Source organism: Macaca thibetana, chromosome 1 (assembly GCF_024542745.1).
Source record: "Macaca thibetana thibetana isolate TM-01 chromosome 1, ASM2454274v1, whole genome shotgun sequence".
In the NCBI taxonomy this organism is placed as follows: Eukaryota; Metazoa; Chordata; class Mammalia; order Primates; family Cercopithecidae; genus Macaca; species Macaca thibetana.
The window spans coordinates 167134166-167160899 of record NC_065578.1 but is presented as its reverse complement, the minus strand read 5'-3'; the positions used below and the strand labels follow the sequence as shown (position 1 = coordinate 167160899).

Genomic DNA, 26734 nt, shown 5'->3' with positions numbered 1-26734 from the left:
TGGCATTGGGAGTTATAACTGATGTAAATGACGAGTTGATGGGTGCTGACGAGTTGATGGGTGCAGCACACCAACATGGCACATGTATACATATGTAACAACCTGCATGTTGTGCACATGTACCCTAGAACTTAAAGTATTAAAAAAAAAAAGTGTCTACCCAAATATTTTGCACACTTTAAAGTGGATTGTGTGTTCCATTGTTATGGGGTTTTGAGGTTTTGTGAAATATTCTACATTTAAGCCTTTGCAGATGTGTAATTTGCACATCGGTTTTCCTGGTTTGCAGCCTCTTTTTCCATCCTCTTAAAACTGACTAAATAAGTCAAATTTGTAAATATGTTACCTTGTAGATCATGGTTATATTATCACATCTAAGAAATCACTGGCTAATTCAAAACCACAGAAGTTTTCTCTTATGTTTTTGTCTAGAGATTTTATAACCTTAAGTTTTACATTTAGGTCTACAATCCATTTTTATTTATTTTTTGCTCTTGGTGCTTGGTAATAGATCAAAAGTATACTTTTACATATGAATATGCAATTGTTCCAGTTCCATTTATTGAAAAGACTACCCTTTCGCCACTAAATTGCCTTTGTAACTTTGCCATAAATCAGTTGAGCATATATGTGTGGATTGGTTTCTCTACTCTTTGTTCTATTCCATTGACTTATTTGTCTGCCTTAATTACTATAGCTTTATGATAAGTGTTGAATTCACATAGTATAAGTCCTCCAATTTTACATCTGCATATAAATTTTAGAACCAGCTTCCCACATTTTTCAAAAACATAAACAAACACAACACTTACTACCAGGAGCTTTGGCATCTAAACAATATTGAATCTTATAATCTATGAACACAGTGTCTCTCTCCATTTATTTACATCTTTTTAATATTCTCAGCAATATTTTATACTTTTAATTATACAGGTCTTGCACATATTTTGTATTATTTATCACTAAATGTTTTATATTTTTGATACTACTCTATGGAGACATTGTAAATGGGTGTTTTCTAAGCAGAATGTGTACAGCAGTACTAAACAAGTAAAATGTACATGATACAACTTTTCTTCAATTTAGTCTTCTCAAGGATCTCTTCCATTTGTTACAAACGTATTTTTAAAAATATTAAAAGAGTTTCTTGTAATAATTGCCAAAATAACTTGTCATTATTTTCAAGCCACCTGGGAGTTATGATTTACGTAAGAATGGCTCTAAAGACATCAATCCGTTGTTCAGTGTTAGTGAAATTCTTTCACATCATGGCATAAGAGAAAGTAATCACGTTTGGATGGCATGCTACCATACAGGAGCAGACTTGGGAAGATTTATGGGATTGCAGAAAATAGATTCATTACATTTCTACTACATAATTGAAATAAAATAAAGTGGAAAATATTAGAAAATACATTAAATATTGAATTCCCATGACATTTCCAAATAAGAGCTTCTGTTTTCAAGGTAGTTTACAGCATTATTATTATTATTATTATTTTTTTTTGAGACAGCGTCTCACTCTGTTTTCAGGCTGGAGTGCAGTGGTGTGATCTCTGCTACTGCAACTTCCACCTTCCAGTTCAAGTGATTCTCCTGCCTCAACCTCCCGAGTAGCTAGGACTACAGGCACACGCCACCATGCCCAGCTAATGTTTGTATTTTTAGTAGAGATGGGGTCTCACCATGTTGGCCAGGATGGTCTCAATCTCTTGACCTTGTGATCCACCCGCCTCAGCCTCCCAAAGTGCTGGCATTACAGGAGTGAGCCACTGCGCCCGGCCTACAACACAGTATTTTATATCTAATAGCACTCTAGATATTTGCATCACAGTTGATGAATTATCTATAAATAATTATCTGCCTTTGTGTTAAGTTTCATTTTTTATGTGTACCTACTTCTGTATATTAACTATTAAAGAAATTTGATAGCTAGAGTACTAGAGCCATAAAGAGGGGAAGATTTCTGTAGCACTGAATCTATAAGTAGTTCTCTTTGTGTGGAAAATCAGAGGTGTATAAAATATAGCCAACTACAAAAAGGAGACATGAGCAATGACAGAGACCTATAGCAGATATATTTCAGAAGACCTCATCAGGGTACATTAACTGAGAAAGAACTATATTTTTAGCCACAGTAGTTTGGTTGCCTTAAACAAAAAAGAAAAAGAGCATGAGCAATATAAAGACAGCATGCAAATGACAGAATGCTCAAAAAAATGCACACTACTCAATGACCATTTTGTGAGGGCTTCTCTTTTTCTGACTTTCATTTGGGGTATAAAATATTTGTCTACTATTTTCAAGTACATTTGTCCAATTTAGCTAACTCTCCTCAAAGTGTTTGACTCAGTAATGAAACTAAGAGCTTATATAATAAAATTAAAAAGCAAGAGATTTATTAAAATGACTAAATTTATAGTGGAATAAACTATGTATATTTAAATAATGAGTTTATAAATTGTATTCAGGAAATGTCAGTGTACTTCTGTGTAAAATTTGTTGGTTCACTGGTGTTTTCTTTATTATTTTATGACAAACTATATCTTAACCAGCGGTATATATTTCATTTCTTCCTCCTGCTTTTTTTTTTTAATAGGCTTTATTTTTTAGAGAAGTTTTAGGTTTATAGAAAAATTGAAGGAAGGAACAGAGACGTCCTCGTATACCTTCTACCACGGTATGTGCATAGCTCCTTAATCAACATCCTCCGCCAAAGAGGTACATTTGGTAGAATAGATAAACCTACATTGGCACATCATTATCATTCAAAGTCAGTGGTTTACATTAGGGTCCATTTTGGGGTTGCACATTCTATGGGTTTCGACAAATATATAATGAACCTGTGTACACTATTAAAGTACCATACGGAGTAGCTTCACTGCCCTAAAAATCATCTTTCTCTCCCCAAACTCCTGATATTTGTAGTTCTTTCAGATTGGCTTCTTTCACTTAGCAATATGCAGTTAAGATTCCTGAATGTCTTTTTATGGCTTGATAGCTCCTTTCTTTTTAATACTGAATGATATTCCATTGTCTGAAGGTACCAGTTTATCTGTCAAGTTTTGGCAATTATGAATAAAGCTACTATAAACATCCATTTTTAGAGGAATTTTCAATTCCTTTAGGTAAATACCAAGGAGGATGATCATACGGTAAGGTTACTGGGTCATATGATAAGGTTATATTTAGTTGTGTGAAAATCTGCCAAACTGTCTCCCAAAGTGGCTGTGCCATTTTGCTTGCCCACCAGCAAGGAATGAGAGTTTCTGTTGCTCTACATCCTCATTCATTCCAGCACTTCACCCTCATCTTAAAATGTGTCCATTTTCTTGAATCCAGAGACATTCTAAACCAATCTCCTCAAAGAAAACCCCCAGTCTATTGCTAGTCATGGCTTAAAAAATAGGAAGAGCAGCAAATTATAACATTGCTCAAAGAACTTTCCATTTCATCATCTCTCTAATTTTCTGAACTGTGACTCTAAAAATCAGTGTTTGCTTTTTAAATCTTGATAGATTAAACTTTCTTAAACTTAAGAACCCAGCTTTTTGCTTCAACTTCTCATGATTGCTTTTTTGTTTACTGTTGTTATGGTGATCACACATCAGATCACACACTACGATATACTCCTTTTAGTAATCTATATCAAAATCTCTACATAAGGAGAACTACAATCAACGTATTTCTAAGCTCTAACAGCCTTCTTGCAATATGTTATAAATATAGGGACTGTGATAAACACGGAGAATGTCTCCAGTAAAGATATCAACAATTTTAATGTGACAATATAGAAGTTGTTAGCTGCTACTAAATAAAAAGAAAACACATGCTATAAGCAAACACACCACATTGATTTTTGTAAGTTAAAAGTGCTAAAACATATTCTCAATATTTTTCATTAATTATGTGGTTAATTGGAACTTTAAGAAAAATTACATTGAAAAACTGTCTAGTTTCCTGAAAACGCTAATGTTAGAAACAAATAGGAAGAGAATTGTGTAGTTATGTCTGCATTAGACATCTCATCCCAGGGGCATTATAAACATGTTCAACAAGTACCATTTCTGTCATGCTAGTGTTACCTTTCACTGTAGTTGAGACATCTGACAAGCAAAGTCTCCATGCTAGACTACACAAACTCTCTAGACACCTTAGGCTTTCAATAATGTTAATCCTACTTGTTGAATTTCAAAAGAGTTTCAATAAATCAGAAAACCCAGCCGGGTTTTCCTTCTCCCTACACATTACACAAACAAGAATCACATTATTGTTTACTTAAAAAGGATTAGTGATTATGCCAGCTACCTTTATTTTGTTATTTTTGTTTGAAAAACATTTTTATTCTCAAATGAAATAAATTTGAAAATTCTTATCTTAGCTCTAAGCTGAACAACATCACAACACAAATAATTCAACTTTTCATTTGTTTTGATTCAGTGCACATGACAATAGTCTGGAAAAATATGATTTGGTCACATTAGAGATTAAAATTGATGCTTTTTCTTTGATAAAATTTACAGTAATAGAACTTTGAATAATATCCATACAATACTTCTCTGACATCTTTCAGCTGATACACACTACCAATACCCTCATCCAGCTTACTATCACCTTTTGCTTGGATTAAGAAAATGGCAACATAGTCTTCCTACAAATTTCCTCTAATCAATTTTCCATCCTAAGTATCTTTCTAAAATCCAAAACTAATTATATCATGTTGGGGTCCGCGTGTTTCCTAAACAAAGGAATGAACACACAAGACAACACAGGACAAGACAAACATGGCGGCCGCCCCAAGCAGCACGCTCTGTTTTATTTTATACACGCTTATGGAATTTTACTACGTCACAAGACACGAGTTGTTTTTATGACACAAGTTGTTTTTATGTCATGAGTTGTTTTTCTGACCTTTCCCTAACTTTCTGATTTCTCAAGATGCTTAAACATTAACCAGTTCCCAGTCTGCTGCTTGCGGCTGACTCCTGTGTTCTTCCTGTTTGCAGAGAAGAAACGTCCTGCTTTGTTTGCAAGAGCAGGACTTATCGGGAACATCTGGTTTGCGAGCACGTAGTCTTCTACAATGTCATTCTTCTCCTTGAAACCTCCAATAGCTCCACATTGCTTTTATAACTGAATTCTTTAAATCTGCTCCTGTGATCTTTATAATACAGCAACAAGTCCTCTTTTTGTTGTTAGAGTTGCCTCATTTCTTTCCAGTATGAATTTACATAGAGCACATATTATTCCCTATGCTTGGACAAAGCTCTCCTCTCCTTCATTCAACATCATCTTTCTACTCATTCCCGAAAATCTCAGTTTAAATGGCCCATGATAAAGAAAATGTTTCCTAACCTTTGAGACTTTCAATTTCCCAATCATATGATTAAACAATTAATTAATTGCTAGTAATTTCAAATAACTGTTAATAACTGTAACAGTTATTAATATATAACAAGTTGTACATTTGGCTGGTTGATGTCCATCATCCATGCTAAAACTGTCTTTGAGGCCAGGTTTATATCTGTTTCATCATTGCACCATCTCTACCCTGCAGAGTAGAAGCTCAATAAATATTTCTTGAACCTAAAAATGTATACTGTGCACAAATCCAACCTACAGCCATGGCAATATCAGTACTAAACTAACTTGAAATTACCATTTTTAATGTTCCCAAAGAGTTCTGTCACAGTTCTGTAGTTAGCTGGCCCATAATGCTTAAGTACTAGTATTCAAGATATATGCCTTCCACTTCCACCACTATTTAAAAAATAATGCTTCAACAAAATGAGCAAGAGTGTCATCAATGAGCGGAAAACTTTGAAACCTCTCTAATTTTGCAAAGCTACACAATCAAAATACTAAGCACCTTATCATTCGTTATATGTAATCTGTAATACATCTCATAATATTATGATTGAGGACCAGCAATGTAGATAATAAATGCTATGAAAAAAACTTGCAGAGTAAATCCTTTTTTCAAAATATTTAATAAAAACTATTACAGACTCTTTTTTCAAACACTTAAATTTTGCCCTGAATTCTTTATTGCTACTAGGTAAAAAGAGTAAATAAAAATGACGATATTGCAATTAGACTTCAAGTTTTATAAATTGAATTTTGTGTATAATTTTGGGAGGTGTCAAATAATACATGCCTTTTCTAAGAATCACTGTACTTAATATGTTAATACATAAGATTAAAGGTAAGAGGAAAGAAAGCTAGAAGGTTACAGAGTTCCTCACAAGACTCATAGCAGCAAAAATCAGTCCAAGGAAGGAAACAAACTACTTGAAGTAATCTAAGAAAAAAAAAAAAAAAAAAAAAAAAAAATATGGAGAACTGCGTGTTACCAAATTATTGGAAATGCTGAAGTTACCTTAGAATGATCCCATGATCATGAAAAACTGGCCTGCCAGAGATACCTCTGAGACCACTGAAGGCATCAGTTCATAGACACAAAACAATATCTTCAATCCGGGAAATAAAGAACATACATGGATATACCACTGACATTGCATAGACAACAAACCAAGACCAGAGAATGAACAATGGAATACTGTCACAGATAAAACTCAAAATTTCCTAACTCTGCTTACTAGCAGAAAGAGCCAAAAAGATGGGAAGATGGATTCTGCCTCTCTTCTACCCTTTTAATTGCAAGCAAGAACTTCTAAATAATATCTATTTTGCATTTTAAATCCTAAACATCCACTATAGCTATGAATGGGTGCATATGTTTTTAAGTCTACTGAATGGAGAAAATAGCTCTTCTGGAAAAGTGACTTCAAATATTAACAATGTAACCCTTTACAGGACACCTTACTTAAGTAACCAGGTGAGGATGACTATACTTCTATGCTGAAAGTACTATTATTCTTTAGAGGCTTTAGTTCTAAATGTGTGTGTGTATGTGTGTGTGTGTGTGTGTGTATGCGTGTGTGTTAGGTAAAGGAATAGTAGGTCTTACAAATTTCATTGTATTCACTACTTATCTGACATTCTCTTTTTAAAATGTCATTACTACATTACTATCAATGTTATTAATGTCTTATTTAAAGCTGTACTAATACCTATTATTCTTACATTTGTAAAGGTCTGTTATCCACCAGGATGTACACACACAAACAAAAATACATATATTTTAATTATTTCCAATTTCATCTATCCCAACATTAACTAGTGATCCTTATTAATTTCATATAAAAGATGAGGAAACGGAGACAACAAGCAATTTTCCTGATGACACTCAGGAAAAAGTAAGAATTGGCCACACAGATTCAAAACTAAATCGATATATCCTTGTTAGGCTAAACCATCACATTCTTAAAACTCAACTAGTTTAACATATAATGTTACTGATACCATATCTAATACTATTAAACATAACATGAAAGAAAATTGAGTCAAAGGATATGGAAAGAGATATTTGAGACCTTTATGTGTAATACCTAACTATTAAACTTTTCTAAAACTTTTCTGATACTGAACACAAAAAGGGCTTGTTAGGTTGTGAAGGTTGTTGCAAGTTAGCCTCATAAAATGAAGTGTCATCTGCAGACTAACAATATATACTCCAGAGCTAAAATATCTTTCTTGGAAATGTAAAGCCAGAATAAAATGAAATGCAAAAATATTATCTAAAATGAGTATGAACAAATAAAGAGCTCTGTATTATTAAAAATATCACAACATTTACATGTGCAATTTAAGTTAAACATATTTAACTCCATGGTAAAATGTTTATTATAAAGTTTCAGAGAGAAGAGAAAAATGAACTGGGAATTAGCCCTAATTATTTCACTTAAAAATATGTATTAATATATTTCAGATATTAACTTAAGCACAAAGAGATAAAAAGTGGGCAAAAGTAGACATTGCGTCTACCTTCACAAATGTCATATTAGGAAGAAACTAAGATATTAATTAAATTATCACAAATAAATAGAAAATTATAATTACGGTAAATGTATAAACATAAAGTACACAATTGTGTGAGGCCATATAAAAGACACAGGACCTCATTTATCCATTTAAGAAGAGTTACTTCAAGACAGATATTTACTTAAAAATTTACTCAGCGAAGGTTTGGGAAAGCATAAAAGAAACACCCGGTAAAAGAAATAATAAGGAATTCACAATAAAAATGTTAAGGGCCACCTTAACAATGTAAAAAATTATTCCTCTATGTTTCTCTATGTGATACAAATAGTTCCTCAGTTGACGAATGGAGGGTGATTAAACACATACACACACATACCCTTAGATGATATGTATACAAATAGTAATACATATATCTGCACATACATATGCATTTAAAATGGAATAATACTCAAAACATGAATGTGGGTAAATTGTCATTATTGTTCTGTGCTTCCAGATTTCTGAGAAAATGCAACAGTGTTACCTGGTAGATATTTCAAAGTTCAAGAAATTTGGAGGGAAAAAATTATGGCTCTGAAGTCTTAACAGTAAACAATGGCTCCGAAAAGTGGCCAAAGAGGATTTTAGTCTTATATATATACACAAACACACACTAAAAAATAAACATATATCACATATATAATTAATATGTGATATTAACTATATATGTGGCATATATTTATTTTATATATATATATTTTAAAAATTAATGTAATTAATTTAATAACTCAAAATAGACTGGAGTGCAGTGGCGCTGTCTCGGCTTACTGCATCCTCTGCCTCCTGGGTTCACGATTATCCTGCTTCACACCCCTAAGTAGCTGTGACTACAGGGTCACACCACGCCCAGCTACTTTATGTATTTCTAGTGGAGACACAGTTTTGCCATATGCCTGGGCTTGTGTTGAACTCCTGGACTCAAGTGACCCTCCTGCCTTGACCTCCCAAAGTGCTCAGATTAAAGGCATGAGCTGCTGCACGTGGACAGAGCTTAAAATTTTTAAAATATACACTTTATTGAAAAAAATATTGAGTAATGCTTGGAAAGATAAATTTGGCTGCCTATTAAATATTGATTACTTCATGCTTTAATAATTATTTTATGATGCACATGAAGTAATAAACGAAATTTCAACTTGTTAAAGTCAAATTACTAATTAATGAATTAATATTTTATATATTCCTATAAATGTTTGCCACACTCCCGTGTGTGATTGCCTCTGTTCACAGCCCAGGTTTAATGAAAGAATTCAAGACTTGTTTACAGGGCTATACAATTTTCAGTTTTATAAACTTCCACTTTTCCAGTGAATGCTTGCAACAGAAAAAATGTATGACAGAGACTTTGCAGCTTGAAACACATGCACAATTTTAGAACACCACTAACTTCTTGAGCAAATAATTTATTTTATCTCAGTTACAGTTTTGCATCTGAAAAACAGACATTCTAACACTAAACTCCAGAGTTGTTTGGGCGATAAAGAAGCTTTTAAATCACCTGCCATCCTTGAAGTGCTTACTAAATTTGCCACAATAGATGCAATATGGTGAAAAGATAATTCGATGGGGGATAATATGATTCTGATTTAAGTCCTAACAAAACAATCATTAGCTATTTGATTCTTATATATGACACCTTCTGAGAGCTCGTTTCTTATTTACTAAACTGAAAGAATAAAACTTGTCCTGCAGTTTTGTGAACATCAAAAGAAATAATATATGAGAAAAAGCAGCAAAACTAAGCTGATGCAGTCAATGCTTTGCACACATAGTTCTATGAAAGTTATTCCCACGCTGTTGTGTAAGTATGCATTGCTTACCCAAGGAAATAATCAAAAAGGAGTAGGTAGGCTAGGGCTACTTGATAACACTCCAGGTATTTCAGGACACAAATCACTTTCACTAATTTCTACTCCCTCACCTAACACACCTCATGACTTTATCCTTGCTTGCTTAAAATCACCCCCTACAGGAAGGAAAAAAGTGGCATCCAAAGAAACCCATGTAGTATTTGCATTGGGGTAAGTTTTTACTGGTTATTCACTGATATGAGAGTGCTATGTTCATTTGCTATTCTTATGATAGATCCTATTAATTTATCCACTACAAATGAGAATTTTCATTCTGACAAAAGGATGATGATAATTTCACTTTATTTGTATCAATTTTAAAGGCAAGTGGAATACGTGTAAATGTGTTTTGCTTTTGAAAACGAAAGACATGAGTATAGTTGATATACTGCATAAAACAGTAAAGTGTTGTGTTTATATTATTTAGATACATAAATTTTTAAATGATATTTGAAATCTGTATGAAAATTGTAAGAGAAAATGGTGAAGAAAACAAGTGAAAATAACTGTATTGTTCTAAATTGTTGTAATTTAAATAAACATAATTTTTCTGATTTTTAAATATTTTATATACCCATTTAATGTAGCATATGATTAAATGATAACAGAACGCTTTGCTCCATCTTATTTCAAATTACTACTTTGATACATACACAAATGGTCATTCATGCACACGTCACACACAATGTCAAATAACTGTCATTGTCATTATATGCAATATAATCTACTGGCAATGCTTGTCTATTTAAGACTACATTTTTTTTAAAAAAGCATACAGCTCTTGTTTCTCTTTCTCTGAAGGTTATAACGTTGCTTGAAATATGCCAGCAATTTTAACTTTGTGTTAAAAATACTCATGAAGAAAAGAAGAAAGCAGAAAAAAAGAAATTTGGAAGGCAAGAGATTTAACCAAAAAATAAACTATAAATTTCTGACTTCATTATATGTGCTAAAAATCCCTGTTGTGCATACTTTATACATTGAGATTTGTTAATATTCAGGATGCCTAAATGGAAGTAGATATGCATAGTAAAATTTAAGAATAGGATATTTATTAAAAAAGAATCCTCCAATGACTTGACACAGTTTCACATTTTGTCCTTGACCAAAATGAATGAACATCAATTTTCCTGGGCATTATAATTGATTAATGCTAGATCAATTGCAGCAAGATACAGAATACATGAAGATGCCGTTTCAAATGGCATCAGGATAATTATTAGCAAAGTGTCCTTTTTAATAAATGGTCAATGATATCTATTACCTCATGTTTTGCTAGTATGACTTTTTAAAATATTATTTTATTAAAGATTAGGGAGAAAGTAAAAGACTGAAAAATTGAACCCAGGGGTTTGAAATAAATTTCCTATCTGTCAGAGCTAATACATGAAGAATCAAGTAAAATATGTTTACACTGCAATATAATTCAAATAAATTATTCTAGCTATCTGTTTTGTATTACTCATATGTACCCATGTGAATCTGATTTATTTCCATAAAATTTTAAGCCTAATTGTTAAAGCTACAGGTAAAATTTAATGCATAACTTTTACTGGATACCATATACATACATATATATCCCTTGTTAATAATGTTTTATTGGCCTCTGTGGAATAAATTTTAAATTTAATTAAGTAAAAAGATAAATACTGTCACATTGTAAAAATAAGTCCCAAACCTTCATAATTACTTATCTATTAAGAACCATAAAATCTGAAGACTCAACAAATATTTTCTGAGAATTTTTCTGTTTTTCTCATGATTCTTTTTGCTGAATATAACAAAAAAAAGCCTCCATAATTTCAGAATTTATTAAATGAATTATACCCTCTTGTAAATATCAAATATCAAAGTGATCAGAATATGAAGTCAGCATTATTTAGCTCAGCATTATGAAGAACATTCTTGTTTAACAGAGGGGAAGGAGCAAGTAAGTACAATAGGTGTGGAAACTGAAGTGAGACAACTGAAGAGGAAAATGTTGAAGAAAACTTGGTGGAAACCTGAATGTTCTAGAGAAAAGATACCCATCTATGATGTCAGAAATACTGACATATTGGCTATGACATAGCAATCTGGGATTTAATTCACTAATTCTAATGTACTTTATGCACTTAGGAGGGTAAAATTGCCTTCTTTCCAAAGATAGTAAATTAAATCTGGAATTGTATGCGGTTCGCTTGACATATACACAAGCTCAGTAATTTTTAGCTACTATTTGTATTCACAAAGAGAATAATATATGAGCTCATCCTAGAAAATGACTACCATTTCTTCAGATAGAGTATGGAGAATGCTAATTTCAGTTCAAAGAAAATACAAAATACAGATATAAATGAAAATGTAGTACACATGAGTAACATTAAATATTCTATAGTGGCTAAAAGCCATACAAACAGAGCAGTGGATGATAAGGCTGGAGAAGCAGACTTGGTCCTGATAATAAAAAATGTAAATTATTTGCACATAAATGTGGACTGGATTGTGTAAACAATGGGGACCCAGAATGAGCGATGGAGGTCTGAAGTAGGCAGTAATAGTGATAAGTTATACATAAATAAATCTTCATTGTGATTAATCACAATCTGAACAATACTGACAGATTATGATAGACCTCTCTATCTTACACGTGGAATAAAGATGCAAAACAGTTCAGTCAGTGCCATGATACTTTCAGTGATATACACCCTCTTAGTAATTTTCTCTTAGTTTTTAAAACTATAAAATATTATAGACATAAAAACATCAGAGAAAATAATATAACTGAAACCCGTGTAAGTACCAAGTTGTAATACATGTAAACATATTGTTACCTTTACTTCATGCTTTTTAAAAAGCAACATATTATGTATACATTAGAAATTCCAGAGATTCACTTTAGGTATGATAACATGAAGAGCTCCACTGACACAATCCCCAGGGAAATTGGGAGAAATTATTTTCCAAAAACGAATCCAATCATTTAAACCTGGAATTGATCCTAAGAGCACCAAGTAAAAGAAGAAACACCTATTCAAGAAAATCTACAAAAATTGGTTAAGAAGGGTGATAATACAGAACTTGAACCTATACCAGTCCCTCCCTCCTCTCCAGCTCAGCGAAGCAGACTCCTCTCCAGACTGCAGTAGCCAAAAACACAGGTCTCCCTCATCCTCCCACTCCCCACCCTAGCGCCCAGTTGGAGAATTTCCTTCTCCAGAGGATAAGGACTTTAGCATTTTTCATCCTACTCCCAGCATCGGGATGCTGAGGTGATCAAGAGAAAGTTGGAGTGGCTGTACTAATAGATTTTAAAACAAAGGCAATAGATTTTAAAACAAAAAATGTTGCCAGAGTTAAAGAATATTTTATAATGATAAAGGGTCAGGATATCAAAAAGAAATAACAATGACAAATACGGGGGTTCCCTGACTTAAAATGGGGATATGTCCTGATAAACCCAAGATAAAACCCCATACTGTAGGTTTAAAATGCATTTAATACCTCGATGAACCCATAGTTAAGCTGAAAATTCACAGATCAAGTCACCATAAGTTGGGGACCCATCTGGATATAAGTAGCTAATGACCAAGTACAAAAGATGCATAAAGTCATAGTAATCATACAGTGTAGTATTGACATAAAGATAGACACATAGTTGAATGGAAGAGATTAGAGAGCCCATATACATGGACAACAGATTTCTACAAGGAGATTTAGTTGGGAAAGACAGTCTTCAAAAACTGTGAAAGAACTATTGAAATAACTTATACAAAGTAAAAAATTTTAAATTAACTTTTATCCAAACCTCACGTCATATACAATAATTAAGTCAAATGATGATATGCCTACATGTGAAATGTAAAATTTTGAAATTTCTAGACTAGGCAAGGATTGCTGGGATACAATACTGTAAGCCAAAAACAAATCTCTAATCCCCACAACTGACTGAATGGATGCCCCTCTCAGCCAAGAGGACTCCAAAGACTTGAAAAATTAGTTCAGGCCCTTACAGAAAGTGGGGAAGATTAGACAAGACTCATTGAAGCCTCCTCCCTTTGGAGTTTAGACACGGCTGCGCTGTCTATGGAGTAGCCACTCTCTCATTCCTTTCCTTTCTTAATAAACTTGCTTTCACTTTACTGTACAGGCTCGCCCTGAATTTTTCTTGCGCAACATCCAAGATCCCTCTCTCGAGATCTGCGTCGGAACCCCTTTCCTGTAACAATAGGCTGTAATTAAACTAAAGAACTTCTGCACAGAAAGATAAACTATCAAATGAGTAAACAGACAACCTATTGAGTGGGAGAAAATATTCACAAACTATGCATCCAACAAAGGCTTATTATCTAGATTATATAAGGAACTTAAATCAACAAGGAAAAAACGAAGTGGCAAAGAACATGAACAGACACTTCTCACAAGAAGACATATAAGCATCCACTAAACATACATCAATGTTCTTCATCACTAATCATCAGAGAAATGCAAATCGAAATCACAATGAGACAACTCTCACATGAGTCAGAATGGCTATTATTTTAAAAATACAGATAGCTATTATTTTAAAAAATAACATGGTGAGGCTGTGAAGAAAAGGAACACTTATGAACTGTTGGTGGCAATGTAAATTAATTCAGCCACTGTGGAAAGCAGTTTGGAGATTTCTTGAAGAACTGAGAGTTGAACTAACATTCACCTCAGCAATTCCACTACTGGGTATATATATCCAAAGAAAAAAAATTTTGACCAAAAATACATGTGTACTCATATGTTCATTGCAGCATTATTCACAATAGCAAACACATGGAATCAACCCAGGTACCCATCAAGAGTAGATCTGATAAAGAAAATGTGGTACATATGTACATATGTACCATCAGATATTATGTAGGCGTATAAAAGAAAGGAATCGTGATCTTTGCAGCAACATGGATGCAGCTGGAAACCATTATCCTCAGCAAACTAATGTAGAAACAGAAAATCAAATACTACATGTTCTTGCTTGTAAGGGCAAACTACACATTGGATACAAATGGTCACAAAAATGAGAACAACAGAGATTGGAGAATGTAATAAGGGAGAGCGAGAGAGGGGGTTAAGTGTTGAAAAAAACTACCTGTTGGGTCCTATGCTCACTGCCTGTGTGACAGATTCATTTGTACTCCAAACCTCAGGATCATGCAATGTATCCTTGTAACACACCTGCATGTATTATTCCTGATTCTAAAATAAAAGTTGAAAAAAGTATTTTTAAACCTGAACATTTCAAATCCTGGCAAGGAAGTTGAGGAACTGGAACTTTCATATACTGCTGGGAGGCATGTAAAGTGTTACAACAGCTTTAGAAAACCATTTCGCAGTTTCATTAAAAGTTAAAAATATGCCTACTCTGATCCAGCCATCTCATTTGTATGCAAACATTTATACAACTTTATCATAGCCAAAACTTGAAACAACTGAACTTTCCGTCACCAGGTGAGTGAAAAAGCAAACTGTATTATGTACATTCAAAATATTCCTCAGCAATAAATAACAATCTTCTGTTGATATATATAACAGCATGAATGAGTCTCAACATAATTTTGTTGAGAGAAGCCAGATAATTAAGAAGAACATACAGTATGATTTAATTTACAAAAATATCTTGACAATGTGAAATAGTCCACAGGGCTAGAAAGTAGATCAGTTACTGCTTAGGGGTTGGGATAGGGAAGAATGGAGTACAAAGAGGCACCGGGAAAGTTTGCCTGTAACGTACACATTCATTATCTTGATCATGGTGATGGTTTCCCAGGTATATACATATGTCAAATTTTATCAAGTTGTTTGTTTTAATTATGTGCAACCTGTTATATGCCAACTATATCTCAATGTAACCTTTAAAAAATACTTTAAAAATCAATATCCAAAGCTGCCTTAAAACACACACACACACACACACACACACACACACACACACCCCTTCACATGTCTGCTGCCCCTGAAATAACATTAGAGAGGAAATTGATAATTGAAAAAAAATTTATTCCATGTCCTAGCTTGTAGACCAAATTGTTGCTCGTGCTGTGACCTTTGAAATCTTCAATTACTTATTAGTAACTGAATTTTACCTCTAAGTTTCTTTACAGAGTTTGCCCAAGAACTCGTATCACTTTCCAAGCAAAAGGTCAGAATGTTCTGCCATGTAATACGGTTTTTCGTTATTTCCTTATAAACTATGACATTTTCAAAATGTCAGCATTGGAGAAAGCTTGAGTGCTCTTCCATTCTTTCTTCTTGATACATACTAGCAAACATACAACATGAAAAATATATGAAATAAGTATTTATTGTGATGTGTAATAAGTGGTGATAAATAAAAGTAGTAGAGAAGATTTTAAAAAGACGCTCTTACAGAATTTAAAGTCACATTGAAGTACCTTTCTAAGATACCTAAGAATATAAATATAAGAATATTAATAAATCACAGTTACATTAAAATATCTTCTAATTAATTTTTGTGGTGTCTGAATCCAAATAATAAACCAGTGAAATTAATGTGTAGTCTTAAAATGAAGAAAATAGGAGTTAATAAGATATACAGTATAAATTTGGAATAATTAAGAATAGATAATACTCCCAACATAGTAAAAATGGTTTTATATTTTTTTTATTTTTATTTATTTTTATTTTTTTTGAGCTGGAGTGCAGTGGCCCGATCTCGGCTCACTGCAAGCTCCGCCTCCCGGGTTCACACCAGTCTCCTGCCTCAGCCTCCTGAGTAGCTGGGACTACAGGCGCCGCCACCACGCCCGGCTAATTTTTTGTATTTTTAGTAGAGACGGGGTTTCACCGTGGTCTCGATCTCCTGACCTTGTGATCCGCCCGCCTCGGCCTCCCAAAGTGCTGGGATTACAAGCGTGAGCCACCGCGCGCGGCCGTAAAAATGGTTTTAAATGCTTCTTTTAACAAAACTGAAATTTCATTAGCTTAGTAGCTAACTAAAACTTTTTAACATACTCTATTGATTTTAAAGTACGCTATTCTGATTTTCATTCAGTACAGGGTTTAGAAGTCAAATTATTTTAATTAACTGCATATATACTCCAAAGACAACTAGTAGGATATACTACATACTTTTTCATTGGAACTGGCACTTACATTTTCTAAGACCTCTGGTTTCCAGTTGGCTGTAACTCAGGATTTCCTATATTAAATCATGTTCAGTTTAATTTATTTATTATTAATACCGGATTTTTGGAAGCGTATGATGAAAACAAAATCACATTTTATTATAATCAACAGCATTTTCATGCTGGCAGAGTAGGAGAACCTGTGTGAATTTGAAAAAGCTCCCTTTCCCACTTGTCATTTATTTCCCTTGGTATTATATCTATAGAAGTACTCATCAAAGGACACAGTTATTTTTAGAAAAAAGAAAAAAAGACCTGACTTGGTTTTCAGAAAGTTGTAGTCTTCATTTTATTGCTTGTCTTTTCTTCTACCAATAACTTTTCTAATTAAGGCAATTGCTGTGATTGCCTATTGAATAAGTGGCAGCTAAAGATGAATTGATATTGCTGTTGGTTTTTTAATTTTAAAAATTAGATAGGGTGATTAGTATTTATATATTAATTATAATCATTGTAATTAGCTGTAAAAATGAGCACCCAGGACTCTACATTGTATTCATACAATAATATTACCTGAGCTACATGATGTAAAAAAAGACAAGACATGAAGAGAAAAACAGACTTCGCCTTCTATTAATTATTTATTATGATAGTTGATTCAACTGGGATTTCTAATTTTTATCATAATAGAGGAACTGGAAAAAGATATGTCTCCCTCTATAAACTGCTATGAAACTGGAAAAATTTGAGACAACAAAAATTAAAATGCAGGCATATGATTTTTGAAAAAGGAAAACATATGATTTTATACCTGTTTCTGGACTGGATTCCAGCCTGGGGGCACTTTTCACTGCACACTGAAGAGACAACGAATCCAAAAGAGACAACAATCTCACCACACTGCTGGTGCAAGTTTCAAGCTTGGACAAGAGGCGAGGATTTCAGGGTCTGAAAAGGAAAAAGCTGTGCATAGGAGCAATAGCAGACATTTGCATGGAATCTTTAAATAAAGGCTGGGCTGTAATATGCACAAGTGGACTCCATGAGCACTACGTGAGAATGGCTGCTGTGGGTTTGGAAGCCAAACATAGGTATGATAACTTTCTCAGTACAGATATATATAAAAAATTGGGAGGCTCTGGTAAACCTTGAGAGACTACAAAAGTAAGTGAGAGTAAGGGCAATTCTTAGGACAAAACTAAAATAGATCTGTCTTAATAAAAAATAAAATGGAGCCTGATAGAATCAAGAGGATGCTTCATAATCAAACTGCCTGCCATAACAAATCACCATAACTTTTACAGAAAAACAACATAATTCACATACTGCAAGTGTCACCCATGATGTCCAACATACAATAAAAACTTACAATCTATGTAAAGAAGTAGAAAAATATAGCCCATGATCAAGAAAAAAAAAAATTCAAAAGAGACACCAAGGTGAAAAGATGTTGGAATTAGCAGGGACAAGGTTTTTGTTTGTTTGTTTGTTTGTTTTTTAAGTTGCTAAAATATATCAAAGGACTGCAAGGCAGAAAATGGATAAAGTGAATGAAAAAGTGGGAAATCTTGAGAAATGGGAAGTTATGAAGAAATGGATGGAAATTCTGTAACTTAAAAGTACATGATCTGAAACGAAAAGTAGCCTGGATTGGAATAACAGCATTAAACACCTACAAAAGAAAAGACTGATGAACTTGGAGAAAAATTAATAAGCATTATTAAATCTAAATAATAAATAAAAATATTAAAACTTTATCAAAGACCTGAGATAGCTGAGGGGCAGTATGAAGTAATAATAAAATACATGACCAAAAAAAGGGAAGGATAATAACTTTATTAAATTTCTTTACGTTGGCTGGGCACGGAGGCTCACTCCTGTAATCCCAGCACTTTGGGAGGCTAGGCAGACAGACAACCTGAGGTCAGGAGTTAGAAACCAGCCTGGCCAACATGGCAAAACCCCATGTCTACTGAAAATACAAAAAATAGCCAGGCGTAGTGGCGTGCGTCTGTAATCCCAGCTATTTGGGAGGCTGAGATAGGAGAATCATTTGAACTTGAGACGTAGGAGTTGAAGTGAGCTGAGATTGCGCCACTACACTCCAGCCTGGGTGAAAGAGTGAGACTCCATCTAAAAAAAAAAAAAAAAAAAAAAATTCTTTAAGTCACATTTTACACTAAATGGGGACACAATAACAACTTAAATAGATGTTAACAGTTTGAGGATATCTATTGCAATCTCTTGAAAAGCACATAAAAAATAATACAAGGGACATAGCTATAGGACAAATAAAAGAAAGTGAAATAATGCATTAATGTCAAAGTACTTTACTGATTCAAAAGAAAGCAGAAATAAAATAAAAAATAACACAAAAAAGAGATGAAATACAAAACAAGTAGCAAAATAATAGAAATCAGTCCAAACACATGAATAATTGCACTAAACACAAATGGACTATTCAAATTAAAAGGAAATTATTGTCATACTGGATTTAAAAAAAACACACACAACTATTTCTGCCTTTAAAAATACACTTTAAAATAAAAGCACAGGCCAGGCATGGTGGCTCATGGGTGTAATCCCAGCACTATGGGGGGCCAAGGCGGGCGTATCACTTGAGGTCAGGAGTTCGGGACCAGCCTGGCCAACATTGTGAAACCCTGTCTCCACTAAAAATATAAAAGTTATCCAGGCCTCATGGTGCATGCCTGTAATCCCAGCTACTCCAGAGGCTGAGGCAGGAGAATTACTTGAACCGAGAGGCAGAGGTTGCAGTGAGCTGAGATTGCACAACTGCACTCCAGCCTGGGTGACAGAGTGAGACTCTGTCTCAAAAAAAGAAATAAATAAAATAAAAAATAAAAGCCCAGATTCATTGAAATAAAAGAATGTAAAGCAATGTACCATCCTAATAGTAAGCATGAGAAAGCTTGTATGGCTATATTAAGATCAGGCAGCATAAACTTGAAAACAAAAGTTAATAGCAGGGACAGAGGGAAACATTTCATGATTGTGAAAAAAATCATTTATCAGGAAGTTGTAATAAGCATTCACATATATGTGTCTAATCACAGAGCTGCAAAATACACAAGGAAAACCTGGCCAAACTAAAGGAAGAAATAATTCACACTCATAGTTAGATATTTTAATACCTCTTAGTAGTTGAAATCAAAGTGACAAAATATGAGTAAGTATACAAATCTGAACAACCTAATTTGAGCTAATTGCTATTTACAAAATTTTATGTCCAACAAAATTGAGAGTTAAATGGTTCTATATCTGTCTTTTTAAATTAAATTTGTAAATAAATGCCTTAAAAACAACTTGAATTCCAGTTGATTTACTGGTAAATTATATCAAATTATAGCCAACATTAAGGATTTATAGCAAACATTTGAAGAAGAAATAATAGTGATATTAAAGATGTATTTACCTAATCTGTTCTACTTCACACATCACAATTTTCTCCATTCAATTTCATACATAATCCTTTCTGACTTCTTGATGTAAAAGGAAATCACAAAACATAAATGCAATTATATAGACATGTATCTTGTAGCATAAACTGGCTAGCTATTTCCCAACACTTATTTCATCTTGACACACTGTTAGATCTTCTTGACCAGGCCTCTTACCCATCAGACGTGATTGTTCTCAATAACGGAATGAAAATGAAATTGATGTGTGTCACCACTGGGCAAAAGTAATTGAGAGCATATGTATTTTCACCACAGTCTGAATTTCACTTCTCTGCTAGACAGATTTAGAAAACTGAGCCCTTAAAACGTGTGGAACCATAGGTACAAGAAGCCTGGATCCATGATACCTGCATGAAGCAGCCCTAACCGGAAAACACCTACTTCAATGAGGCATTAGTTTACTAATGACCAGTGACGTGAGTAAGAAATAAACCTTAATTATGGTAAGTTACTGAGATTTTAGGTTTGTTTTTATAGCAGTTAGTCCACCCTAACTAAAAACATCTTTAGTTTTTAAATCATCAAGCCAAACATTATAGCTAAACAGATACTTAAGAAATATAATATTTCATAATTACTAAATTGCAGTATGTTTACTCACTTAGTATGACCTTCAGCTATTTAGATCAACATTTGGCTTCAGCTTCGCTTATTTCTACTGGTTTCACTTCAGCTAAAACAAACTACTTTACTTGGCATTGGTAAATTCACAGAAATTCCCCTTTTATTATTCAGAAGCCATGTGATAGCTATTCACAGAATCACTGATATCTTCTCTTTCATTTAGACTCAGGTTTTTCTATGCAGACAATAAACTTCTATTGAATCCTAAGCAGCTATGTCATCTTATAGTAACTATTGCTCTTAGAAGAGGAAGGTTACTTCTAAACACAGCTGATTTGATGACTAGTTGAAAACATGTAAACTTGAAGTAATAGGAGACATACCTTCATCAATAGATTTATGTTAATTAAGAGTTAAATAATCAGATATAGTATAATACGGTAGACAAATACCCAGATCTTGCATTGTGAGAATTAACTTATAATTCTAGCTTTCCTATTAAAACTATTTCCTCAGGCAAGTCTTCCTAATATAAGAGTCTTAAGTTTTTTCACCACATGATAGCAGCTAGCAGATAATATTTATTGAGATCCAGTGCTAGGTAACAAATTAGCCCAAAACTTAGGGTTTAAAACAACAAACATTAATTATCGCAGAGTATCCATGAAACAGGAGCCCATGCCTCACGGCACAGACCTGACAGAGAGAACAGCAGCTGCTGTGTAAAGGAAGCCTCATCTTGATCATTTTTTCCTGTCTCTTCTGCAAATTAAATCCTTCGATTTTTGGAGAAAGAAAACAAACATCTGTGATTTATTTCAGCAGTGTTTTGTAGTTCTCCTTGTAGAAATCTTTCATAAATCTAAAATAAAAGTTCAAATTATATATATATATATATATATTTTTTTTAAATAAGGCAACAAAAACTGTCACCCATATTCCATCACTGAAAGCTCACTACATCTACAGGAAGTTAATAGGAAAATAAAATCTGCTCCTGGAACTGTGGCAGGCATACATGTTGGCCCAGTAGATCTACTAACTAAGACTGAAACAGTGTTACTAAGAAGTCCCCACCTCTAATACTGGAACTTAATCAGAATGAAAGAGAGTGCCATCTGGCGAGGTAACCAGCTAACAAATTGACTATGGCAGGGAATGTGGCAAGAATTTGGAGAGTATGCTGTCTGAGGTGAAGCAGAAAGGAAACTCCTAAAGTTGAGGATGGAACAGATATTGAGAAACTCCCACTGACAAAGCTTTTCTCACACTAAAAATAAGGTAATACTTGAGGTATCCGAGGCCTATGTACACTAAAGATAACAACAGCAACAACAAATCTCAAATCCAGTTCACTGTGTCACTAGGTTTACTTTTTCCCTTGGCCTTCACGTTAAGGGTTCAGCTGAAGGAAAGGCAGGCCCATTTCCAGGTATAAAGCTGCTTATCTTGGCCTCCAATATCCTACACAAAATAGATTTCAATTAAAAAAAAAAAAGCAGTGTAAAGAAGGTAATCAAGAGGACAATAGCCAATATGATTCAGATGCTACAGTATCAAACAGTGATTTTAGGTAAACTACGATTGCTATGTTAAGTGCTCTGGTGGAGAGTATGCATAATCTGGTGGGTGATTTTAGCAGAGAGATGAAAGCTATAACACATAATCAAATGAAAATGTGAGAAATAAAATATATATGAGAAAAATGTGCTTTTTTTTTTTTTTTTTTTTTTTTTGGAGAGAGAGTTTCATTATTGTTGTCGCCCAGATTGGAGTGCAATGGCGTGATGTTGGCTCATTGCAACCTCCGCCTCCTTGGTTCAAGCAGTTCTCCTGCCTCAGCCTCCTAAGTAGCTGGGATTAGTGGCATGCACCACCAAGCCCAGGTAATTTTTGTATTATTAGTAGAGATGGAGTTTTACCATGTTGGCCAGGCTGGTCTTGAACTCCTGACCTCAGGTGATCCGCCCACCTCAGCCTCCCAGAGTGCTGGGATTACAGGCATAAGCCATCGTGTCCGGCTGACTTTGACAAGCTTATTATTGACTCAACACAGCCAAGAAAAGAATCTGTAAACTTGAAGGTGTATTGGAGATATATAGAGATAGATCAACAGAAATTATGCAAACTGAAACACAAAGAGAAAAAGGAGTTCCAGGAAGGGAGAATCTTAAGAGCAAACATTCTAAGAGTCAGGAAGTGAAAGCTACCAAGAGGAACAGCCTCACTTCTGTCCTATTCTAATTACCCCAAATAGTCAAAATTTCTGCCCAGGTTCAAGAGAGAGAAGAGAGACACTCTACTTCTTGATGGGGAATAGCCAATGTTATATTGCATAACATATGTGCAATGGGAGTTATTGTTGCAGCCATCTTTGGAAAGTATAATCTGTCACATAAATATTTATTGAATTTCTAGCTTGTGAAATTGCTGGAAGCCTTAAGATACGTCGTCCCTGAATCTGCTAACCATCTGGAGTGGAGTTCAGCAACAAAAATTCAAATAGTATAATACAAGGTTGAATGTGCCAGATATCATAAGCAAAGAATATAGACCTATGGAGTTTCAAAAGAAAGTAATCAACATTTCAGTGGAAAGAAATTGAAAAATAATGCACGCAGTAGTTGGAATGTGAGATGAACCTTGAAGGTCAGATAAAATTTTTATAGGTGAGAAAACAAGAAGACACATAACAGTCAGTGAATATTCTAAGTTGTGGAAAGAGAGAAGCAAAAACAACAAAAAATGGAGAAGAAGAAACACACACATACACACACCCCTCTTTCGGCTTCTTTGTAGGAGACAAGAAAGAACATTGTATATACATGAAGCCAAAAAGGAGAAGTATGTGACTATTTTAGGGCAGTGGAAAGGATGCATTTATTTGAGTGCAGGCAGTACATCAAGCAGTGATCTGGATGCCTTATATAAATTAACTGATATAAATCTTCATAGTCATCTGGTAGGTTTTAAAACAAATAAGAAAGGTGGGGCTTTCAGAGTTTCAAAACCTTGCTCAGAGAAAAACGAAGAGTCAATCCATATCCTATTCCAAAGCCCATATATTATACACTTCACCAAATGCTTCTTTTTAAACAAAGGTCTAGTATTTGATTTGGTATTTAGTGGATATTCCTAGAAGGATGTGGACAAGAAGGTACAATGATTTTAACTGCACTTTGGAAACATTTGAGTGGCTTGAAGAAAGAACCGAGAGAAGGTAGGGATGCCATCCTGTGGTCACTATCATACTCCATTACAAGAAGGGTGAGACCTGAAATTACGTCCGGGCAAAGAAGTTAGAGAACAGGGAGCAGATTTAAAGGAACTTACACACTTAACATAAGACCCAACAACAGACAGTACAAAAGTGTATGAGATATGTAGAGAGTGGAGGGGTCAACAATTGGACAAAAGATTAGTACAGATTTAGTCAGGGAAGACACTTGAAGCTATATGTGCTCGCTGAGGTATTGATGAAGTTTTTTTAAAAATCAACTGTAAAAATAACCAACAATAACCAACATTACTAAAAGTGAAAATATAAGCATCACGGGAAAGGCATTTGCAGTAGTCTTGCATATTAAGAGACGACTGAAAATTCTCTGAAAGCTCTGTAAGTTTAATTACCAAAAATATATGAGAGGCAGGTGGGGTTTACGATTAACTTGGCATGCAGTTTTATTGTCTGCAAAGAGTTTTGGGTATTTATAAATGAGCCAGCTATAAACCTTCATAAACATTCTACTGTTTTCTCATCTAGGCAGTGACTTTTGATAACTGAAATATTAAAAAGTGAACTCATGTCAAAATCCCAGAGTTTTACTGGTCTATTTCTCTCAAAGAATGATCTAATATTTTTATGGTAGGTAGACAGTCATTTTTTAATGAAACACCACATCCACTTACTGACGAACAAAATAAATGGGATAACATTTCTCTCAGTTATATTAGCACAATTTCTTCCCTTGTGAACTATTGATTTATAAACTAATACTATGTTCCAATAGTAATTTTAATTAAAGTCAATATTATGTATTAGCTTAATTTTAATCTTAAAACTCCCTGAGAGGAAAAAAAGGCATAATAGTCTATTCTATTATCTTCGCTAAATAATTGTGGAATGTGCTACCTAGATGAATTTGTTAACTTACACAAAGTTTTACAGTCATTGTAAAGTCAGCACAGATGTTAGAACCCAAGAATCCTGATACCCAGAATTGATACCACTTCTCCTGAATTAAAATACATATGTTGTCACTAATAAAACATACGATCAAAATTATTTCAGTGATATTCTATTTCATGCCTATGCCCAACATATTTACAGATCTTGAAGTGTTTTACCCCTGTGAAATACATACACTTCAAAAAACTACATATATGTGTTTTTATATATATATATATATATATATATATATATCTCCCCACATAGATTCATTATGTATTTGTCAGTATTTCTATGCAATGAATTAATTCAGCATATATAAAACAAATCCTAATTATTTATACATTGTTCTTTAGGAAACCAAATGAAAGTTAAAAATTCAATGTCAAATTAAAGTTAAGATTACAAATGGGATCTAATTAAACTAAAGAGCTTCTACACAGCAAAAGAAACTATCATCAGAGTGAACAGGCAACCTAGAGAATGGAAGAAAAATTGTGCAATCTAATCCATCTGACTGAGTTCTAATATCCAGAATCTACAAGGAACTTAAATTTACAACAAACAAACAAACATCAACAACAAAAAATCAAAAAGTGAGCGAAGGATATAAACAGACACTTCTCAAAAGAAGACATTTATGTGACCAGCAAACATAAAAAAGAAGCTCATCATTACTGGTCATTGGAGAAATGCAAATCAAAACCCCAATGAGATACCATCTCACGCCAGTTAGAATGGCGATCATTAAAAAGTCAGGAAACAACAGATGCTGGACAGGCTGTGGAGAAATAGGAGTGCTTTTCCACTGTTGCTGGGAATGTAAATTAGTTCAACAATTGTGAAAGACAGTGTGGCAGTTCCTAAAGGATCTAGAACTAGAAATACCATTTGACCCGGCAATCCCATTACTGGGTGTATACCCAAAGGATTATAGGTCATTCTACTATAAAGACATATGCAGACGTGTGTTTCTTGCAGCATTATTCACAATAGCAAAGACTTGGAACCAACCCAAATGCCCGTCAGTGATAGACTGGATAAAGAAAATGTGACACATATACAGCATGAAATACTATGCGACCATACAAAAGAATGTGTTCACGTCCTTTGCAGGGACATGGATGAAGCTGGAAACTATCATTATCAGCAAACTAACAGGAACAGAAAACCAAAAACCGCATGTTCTCACTCATAAGTGGGAGTTGAGCAATGAGAACACATGGACACAGGGAGGGGAACATCACACACCAGGGCCTGTCAGGGGGTGAGTAGAAAGGGTGGGGAGAGCATTAGGGCAAATATCTAATGCATGAAGGGCTTAAAACCTAGATGATGGTTTGATAGGTGCAGCAAACCATGATGGCACATGTGTACCTATGTAACAAACCTGCATGTTCTGCACATGTATCCCAGAACTTAGAGTAAAATAAAAATAAACAAATTTAAAAAGTAAAAAAATAAAATTATGCCAATACTAGATATCCTGATTTGTACTATTCTAATCTAATTATGTCCAATTTTCTGGGGACTGGGGGAATGTTCATCTATTTGTAACACAAATAAGAGACTATGACTTTTGACTGACATCTTAAACTTCCTGATAGGATTCACTGAAAAAAAAACAGAGGATCAGTTCTGTGATAGTCTAGA

General features: G+C 34.0%; 1 long non-coding RNA gene across 1 annotated transcript in view; it reads right to left on the bottom strand.

Annotated features, from left to right (window-relative positions):
• LOC126949849 (uncharacterized) overlaps positions 1-20512 on the bottom strand; it is a 41526-nt gene extending 21014 nt beyond the window's left edge. The window contains exon 1 of the long non-coding RNA XR_007723974.1: positions 20304-20512. This is a non-coding gene — a long non-coding RNA (uncharacterized LOC126949849). The remainder of the gene's footprint in view (positions 1-20303) is intronic.
• Positions 20513-26734: the final 6222 nt, after the last annotated feature.